Source organism: Chrysemys picta, unplaced genomic scaffold (genome assembly GCF_011386835.1).
Source record: "Chrysemys picta bellii isolate R12L10 unplaced genomic scaffold, ASM1138683v2 scaf73, whole genome shotgun sequence".
Classification (NCBI taxonomy): Eukaryota; Metazoa; Chordata; order Testudines; family Emydidae; genus Chrysemys; species Chrysemys picta.
The window spans coordinates 54841-61695 of NW_027052780.1; positions in this window are offsets into that span (position 1 = coordinate 54841).

Below are 6855 nucleotides of genomic sequence, written 5' to 3' on the forward strand. Positions count from 1 at the left end.
GCCTGAGACACTGCAGGGGCTGTTCCTCTGAGGCCTTCAGCAACTCCCGCTCCCTGCTGCAGGTACTGCTCTGGCTCACTGTAAATGGGGAGCTAGTGGAAGGGGAAATGGAGCCCCCTGGCCCTCACTAAAAGGGAAAGTGGTGGATTCTCCATCTCTTGATGTCATTGAATGAAGACTAGATGCCTTTCTTGAATGTGTGTGCCCAAAGAGTAACTATTGTACTATACAGGAGGCCTATGATATGCAGCGGGTTAGATTAGATGCTCTAAAGGTCTCTTCTGACCATAAAGTCTACTAATTTTGGAGACACTGAGTGTAGCATTGGGTGCAGCCTCTGATGTTTTACTGTCTAGCCCGCTTGCTTCCTAGAATGAGGATGCATTGAGTGGGGTGATCCACAGAGAGTAGCTCAAACCTTCAAAGTGTCAGGCCAGTAGCAGGACATTAGCACTTTAGGGTTTGGTTGGGTGTGGCAGTGATATCACAAAGGCCTTATCCTGGACCTCAGCCTATGGGTCAAAGGTGTTAGGGAGGTGGTTACCTGAGAGAGAGATGCTGACATCAGCCAGGCAGGACAGGAGCGCAGGGCCAGGGAAACCTCAGAGACCCCTTTGGCTTTGCTTTAGCAAGTCTCCTTCTCGAGGTCTCCCTTTTTAGGACTCAGAGAGTATTAGGGTTCAAGTATGTGAGTGCGAGGAGGAACCTCTTTCGAGTTTCTCCTTTTATTGATTTTACTAGAAAACAGACGTGCCTGTTGAGAAGGTAAGAACCTTGGAGAGGTTTTTAACCTGCTCAGTCTGCAGTCTGATCCATCTGGTGCCAGCTGAATTCTAGGCATGGAAAACACTAGTTCAAGGTGGCAGAATTTTATAGCCCACCTGGGATTTTGTGCCGTAGAATCACTGGGGACATTAGGGTTTGTCCTTTTCGTTTTACCTTTTCCTCCATCCCTCCTTGCTTTCTCTTGTTCCCCTCCCACCACCAGGAGTGGTGTGTGTGTGTGTGTGTGTTGCTGGGGGTGCTCTTCACCTCCCCTTGTGGGAAGTTGACACTGCAAGGGCTGTGCCTCTGTGGACATCAGCAACTCCCACTCCCTGCTGCAGGTACTGCTCTGGCTCCCTGTAAATGGGGTGCTAGTGGAAGGGGAAATGGAACCCCCTGGCACTCACTAAAAGGGAAAGTGGTGGATTCTCCATCTCTTGATGTCATTGAATGAAGACTAGATGCCTTTCTGGAATGTGTGTGCCCAAAGAGTAACTATTGTACTATACAGGAAGCCTATGATATGCAGGGGCTTAGATTAGATGCTCTAAAGGTCTCTTGTGGCCATAAAGTCTACTAATTTTGGAAACACTGAGTGTAGTATTGGGAGCAGCCTCTGATGTTTTACTGTCTAGCCGGCTTGCTTCCTAGAATGAAGACGCATTGAGTGGGGTGATCCACACAGAGTAGCTCAAACCTTCAAAGTGTCAGGCCAGCAGCAGGACATTAGCACTTCCGGGGATGGGTGGGTGTGGCAGTGACATCACAAAGGCCTTTTCAGGACCTCAGCCTATTGGTCAAAGGTGTTAGGGAGGTGGTAACCTCAGAGAGAGATGCTGACATCAGCCAGGCAGGACAGGGGCTTAGGGCCAGGGAAACCTCAGAGACCCCTGTGACTTTCATAGAATCATAGAATATCAGGGTTGGAAGGGACCTCAAGAGGTCATCTACTCCAACCCCGTCCTCAAAGCAGGACCAATTCCCAACTAAATCATCCCAGCCAGGGCTTTGTCAAGCCGGGCCTTAAAAACCTCCAAGGAAGGAGACTCCACCACCTCCCTAGTTAACGCATTCCAGTGCTTCACCACCCTCCTAGTGAAATAGTGTTTCCTAATATCCAACCTGGACCTCCCCCACTGCAACTTGAGACCATTGCTCCTTGTTCTGTCATCTGCCACCACTGAGAACAACCGAGCTCCATCCTCTTTGGAACCCCCCTTCAGGTAGTTGAAGGCTGCTATCAAATCCCCCCTCATTCTTCTCTTCTGGAGACTAAACAATCCCAGTTCCCTCAGCCTCTCCTCATAAGTCATGTGCTCCAGACCCCTAATCATTTTTGTTGCTCTCCACTGGACTCTTTCCAATTTTTCCACATCCTTCTTGTAGTGTGGGGCCTGTCGGAGAAAAACAGAGTTCTCACTATTTGTTTAGGTACAGCAAGTCAGATGCTTTATTAACTCTCACAATTGCCCAGAGGGAGAGAGCTAAGCACGTCTCTCACAGGTAACTAATTACAGCAAGCATTTATACCTTTCATTACAGAAATAACGAGGGACAGCTGCGTTTTGTTTATACATAGGCCATCTTGATATCTCATTTCTTCACTTGTTTTGACTCTTGCCAACATACAATATTTTCTATACCTTATCTACACAAGGTCTTCTACACCTTATCTATACCAGGTCATAATGACTTCTTACACAGTTCTTTCTCACCCGCCTCACACATTCCTCGCTTCTACAAATCTCGCGTTATTAGGGTTACAGTTAGCCTAACTCTTGCTAACGAACTGTCATGCATTGCATCCCCTTCCTGTGAGCTCTTTCTCTGCTTCCACAGGCCCAAAACTGGACACAGTATTCCAGATGAGGCCTCACCAATGTCGAATAAAGGGGAACAATCACGTTCCTCGATCTGCTGGCAATGCCCCTACTTATACAGCCCAAAATGCCGTTAGCCTTCTTGGCAACAAGAGCACACTGTTGACTCATATCCAGCTTCTCGTCCACTGTGACCCCTAGGTCCTTTTCTGCAGAACTGCTACCTAGCCATTCGGTCCCTAGTCTGTAGCAGTGCATGGGATTCTTCCGTCCTAAGTGCAGGACTCTGCACTTGTCCTTGTTGAACTTCATCAGGTTTTTTTCTGCCCAATCCTCTAATTTGTCTAGGTCCCTCTGTATCCGATCCCTACCCTCTAGCGTATCTACCACGCCTCCTAGTTTAGTGTCATCTGCAAACTTGCTGAGAGTGCAGTCCACACCATCCTCCAGATCATTAATAAAGATATTAAACAAAACCGGCCCCAGGACCGACCCTTGGGGCACTACTCCGCTTGAAACCGGCTGCCAACTAGACATGGAGCCATTGATCACTACCCGTTGAGCCCGACGATCCAGCCAGCTTTCTATCCACCTTACAGTCCATTCATCCATCCATCCCATACTTCTTTAACTTGGTGGCAAGAATACTGTGGGAGAGCGTATCAAAAGCTTTGCTAAAGTCAAGGAATAACACATCCACTGCTTTCCCCTCATCCACAGAGCCAGTTATCTCATCATAGAAGGCAATTAGGTTAGTCAGGCACGACTTCCCCTTGGTGAATCCATGCTGACTGTTCCTGATCACTTTCCTCTCCTCTAAGTGTTTCATAATTGATTCCTTGAGGACCTGCTCCATGATTTTTCCAGGGACTGAGGTGAGGCTGACTGGCCTGTAGTTCCCCGGATCCTCCTCCTTCCCTTTTTTAAAGATGGGCACTACATTAGCCTTTTTCCAGTCATCCGGGACCTCCCTCGATCGCCATGAGTTTTCAAAAATAATGGCTAATGGCTGTGCAATCTCATCCGCCAAGTCCTTTAGCACCCTCGGATGCAGCGCATCCAGCCCCATGGAGTTGTGCACGTCCAGTTTTTCTAAATAGTCCCGAACCACTTCTTTCTCCACAGAGGGCTGGTCACCTTCTCCCCATATTGTGCTGCCCAGTGCAGCAGTCTGGGAGCTGACCTTGTTCGTGAAGACAGAGGCAAAAAAAGCATTGAGTACATTAGCTTTTTCCACATCCTCAGTCACTAGGTTGCCTCCCTCATTCAGTAAGGGGCCCACACTTTCCTTGACTTTCTTCTTGTTGCTAACATACCTGAAGAAACCCTTCTTGTTACTCTTAACATCTCTTGCTAGCTGCAACTCCAAGTGTGATTTGGCCTTCCTGATTTCACTCCTGCATGCCTGAGCAATATTTTTATACTCCTCCCTGGTCATTTGTCCAATCTTCCACTTCTTGTAAGCTTCTTTTTTGCGTTTAAGATCAGCAAGGATTTCACTGTTTAGCCAAGCTGGTCGCCTGCCATATTTACTATTCTTTCTACACATCGGGATGGTTTGTTCCTGCAACCGCAATAAGGATTCTTTAAAATACAGCCAGCTCTCCTGGACCCCTTTGCCCTTCATGTTATTCTCCCAGGGGATCCTGCCCATCTGTTCCCTGAGGGAGTCAAAGTCTGCTTTTCTGAAGTCCAGGGTCCGTATTCTGCTGCTCTCCTTTCTTCCTTGTGTCAGGATCCTGAACTCGACCATCTCATGGTCACTGCCTCCCAGGTTCCCATCCACTTTTGCTTCCCCTACTAATTCTTCCCTGTTTGTGAGCAGCAGGTCGAGAAAAGCTCTGCCCCTAGTTGGTTCCTCCAGCACTTGCACCAGGAAATTGTGCCCTACACTTTCCAAAAACTTCCTGGATTGTCTGTGCACCGCTGTATTGCTCTCCTAGCAGATATCAGGGTGATTAAAGTCTCCCATGAGAACCAGGGCCTGCGATCTAGCAACTTCTGCTAGTTGCCAGAAGAAAGCCTCGTCCACCTCATCCCCCTGGTCTGGTGGTCTATACCAGACTCCAACCGTGACATCCCCCTTGTTGCTCACACTTCTCAACTTTATCCAGAGACTCTCAGGTTTTTCTACAGTTTCATACCGGACCTCTGAGCACTCATACTCCTCTCTTACATACAATGCAACTCCCCCACCTTTTCTGCCCTGCCTGTCCTTCCTGAACAGTTTATATCCATCCATGACAGTACTCCAGTCATGTGAGTTATCCCACCAAGTGTCTGTTATTGCTTCAGCAAGTCTCCTTCTCGAGGTCTCTCTTTGAGGACTGAGAGAGTATTAGTGTTCACATGTGTGAGTGCGAGCAGGAGCCTCTTTGGAGTTTTCTCCTTTCCTTTGACGGATTTTACTAGAAAACAGACGTCCCTATTTAGAAGGTAAGAGCCTCCAAGAGCTTTTTGGAACCTGCTCAGTCTGATCCATCTGGTGCCAGCTGAATTCTAGGCATGGAAAACACTAGGTTAAGGTGGCAGAATTTTATTCCCTCTGTGGGATTTTGTCCCGTAGAATCACAGGGGACATTAGTGTTTGTCATTTTCGTTTTACCTTTTCCTCCATCCCTCCTTCCTTTCTCTTCATCTCTTACTTCTTTTGTCCTTTCTCCTGTTCACCTGCCACCACCAGGAGTGGTGTGTGTGTGTGTGTGTGTGTGTGTGTGTGTGTGTGTTGCTGGGGGTGCTCTTCACCTCCCCTTGTGGGAAGTTGATCCAAAACTGTGAGGTTGAAATAGTGCTTGAACTCCAATGACACTAGATGCTGCCATCCTGTGGCTTAGCATTAGTGTCTGGGATGATTGGGGCAAGATCTCAACCTCCCCGCAACCCACTTCACTGCTGGCAGAATCCCTCCTGCCCCCCCTGCTAGAGCCGCCTCCCTGGCCAACCTGGTTGGGGGTGGAGAAGAGGGTTCTGATAACTTGAGCTGTGGTTTGGAGGTGGAACAGCTGTCAAGGGCACTGAGGGGGAGGTAGCAGGAGCTCACCCTACAAGGACGGGGGTTGGCACTGGAGATTCCTAGAAAGGAGAAGACGACTCCATTCTGGGGTTCAGGAGGTGAATTCATCCCTCAGTGGTCGGCAGGTGCTGGGTGTAAATACTGCTGGTTCCAGGTGTCCTTAATTGCCCCTGATTCCTCGGGGCATTTGAGTCTCTGACAGGTTCTCGTTCCCTTGCAGGAGGAGGACGTCACGGCCAAAGGGATGCACCAGCTCCGCATCATCCGGCACTTACGCCATGTGCCTGAGACACTGCAGGGGCTGTTCCTCTGAGGCCTTAGCAACTCCCTCTCCCTGGTGCAGGTACTGCTCTGGCTCACTGTAAATGGGGAGCTAGTGGAAGGGGAAATGGAGCCCCCTGGCACTCACTAAAAGGGAAAGTGGTGGATTCTCCAACTCTTGATGTCATTGATTGAAGACTAGATGCCTTTCTGGAATGTGTGTGCCCAAAAAGTAACTATTGTACTATACTGGAAGCCTATGATATGGAGGGGGTTAGATGAGATGCTGTAAAGGTCTCTTCTGGCCAGAAAGTCTCCTACTTTTGGAAACACTGAGTGTAGTATTGGGAGCAGCCTCTGATGTTTTACTGTCTAGCTAGCTTGCTTCCTAGAATGAAGACGAATTTTGTGGTGTGATCCACAGAGCGTAGCTCAAACCTTCAAAGTGTCAGGCCAGCAGCAGGACATGAGCACTTTAGGGTTTGGTTGGGTATGGCAGTGATATCACAAAGGCTTTTTCAAGGACCTCAGCGTACTGGTCAAAGGTGTTAGGGAGGTGGTGACCTCAGAGAGAGATGCTGTCTTCAGCCAGGGAGGACAGGGGCTTACGACCAGGGAAACCTCAGAGACCACTGTGGCTTTGCTTCAGCAAGTCTCCTTCTCGAGGTTTCTTTTTGAGGACTGAGAGAGTGTTAGGGTTGACGTATGTGAGTGCAAGCAGGAGCCTCTTTCGAGTTTTCTCCTTTCCTTTTACTGATTTTACTTGAAAATTAGAAGGTAAGAGCCTCCAAGAGGTTTTGGAACCTGCTCAGTCTGATCCATCTGGTGCCAGCTGAATTCTCGGCATGGAAAACAGTAGTTTAAGGTGGCAGAATTTTCTTCCCTCCCTGGAATTTTGTCCCGTGGAATCACTGGGGACACTAGGGTTTGTCCTTTTCGTTTTACCTTTTCCTCCATCCCTCCTTCCTTTCTCTTCATCTCTTACTTCTTTTGTCC